Source organism: Meleagris gallopavo, chromosome 5 (genome assembly GCF_000146605.3).
Source record: "Meleagris gallopavo isolate NT-WF06-2002-E0010 breed Aviagen turkey brand Nicholas breeding stock chromosome 5, Turkey_5.1, whole genome shotgun sequence".
Classification (NCBI taxonomy): Eukaryota; Metazoa; Chordata; class Aves; order Galliformes; family Phasianidae; genus Meleagris; species Meleagris gallopavo.
The window spans coordinates 4,500,801-4,502,020 of NC_015015.2; the positions used below are offsets into that span (position 1 = coordinate 4,500,801).

General features: G+C 39.3%; 1 protein-coding gene across 1 annotated transcript in view; it reads right to left on the bottom strand.

The window, feature by feature from the left end:
• Positions 1 to 1,220, bottom strand: part of LOC104910938 (palmitoyltransferase ZDHHC13-like) — a 7,588-nt gene that overhangs the window by 4,775 nt on the left and 1,593 nt on the right. The window lies entirely within an intron of this gene.

Sequence of the window (1,220 nt, forward strand, 5' to 3'; positions counted from 1 at the left end):
AGGAGAACATGTCAGGTAAATGACTGGCTGAGGGGGTGGCGTCTTGATCAAGGCTTTGGGTGTTTTGAGCTCGGGCAGGCCTTGGAGAAACTCGGTATATGGGCTCCTGATGGACTCCAAGTGAGCAAGCAGGGCAGAAGTGTGCTGGGGAACAAGCTCTCTGGATTGATTACCAGGGCTTCAAGCTAGGACCAAAGGGGGAAGGGATGGGAGTCAGATGTGACAGTGAAGGGCTGAGGGATGTTGCCACCGTTGGAGATTGTAGGAAAAAACCCCTGAGTTGTCCCATTCAGACAGAGATACCCTATGAATCACAAGGGTCAGAGTCTTCTGATCTTGGCCAGTTTGCATAGCCATTTGAAGATTTTGGCATTATTTCTACTAGGGCAGAGTAGATATTATTCACTTGGACACTTAGTTTAGAAGAATTTGAAATTCTCTCTCTAAAAGAGAGAGCCTTCTGAAGAAAAAGCAAGTTTTCTTAGAATATAGTGTTTCAGTTTTGTTATTGTACATTTTTCAAGCTACAATGAAGTACTCACATTGCTTCACATTTTTGTTTACTTAATTTGATTGTGCTTTATGTCCCGCAGTGCCACAGACCACTGCATTCCAGGGAGAACATTACATCTCCCATTCCTTAACTGCAAGAGCTCTGTCTCATTACACTGCTGTATTCTGCACTGTCAGTTCTAGACAGCGTTTCACTTTGCTTTTCTGATCTCGATCTGCTTCCCTGCTAGTTTTTGTCATGAAGTATTTTGACTTCCAACACACTGCCCTTGGTCATATACCTCATGAATCTGTTTCAACCTGTAAAATATTCTTAGAAGCATACAAATTCTGTTTTGTCAAAAGTAAAACACCCAAATACAGAGTGTCATTAGATTGTGTTCACAATCTAAGATAACTAATTACAGGCCAATTTTTATAGTGAATTTGAAATATGAACTTCCCCCTTCAGGTTTCAAATGCAATTTTATTATTTGCAAAATAATACAAAGGGTACTAACAAAGCTTTCAAATTCTGCCCTAAAAACCACCCTTTTAGAAAGTCTATTTAGTGTCATCTTCTCAAATAAAATTTCAAGAAGTGTCAGCTCATCCTATATATAAAGAGACACAGTAATTGTTTCATATCCACATCTGCTGTCCCTTCCACAAGAGAGTTTTGAATATTTTAGAACAATAAAATAATAAAAACAAGCAGATTTTGGAAG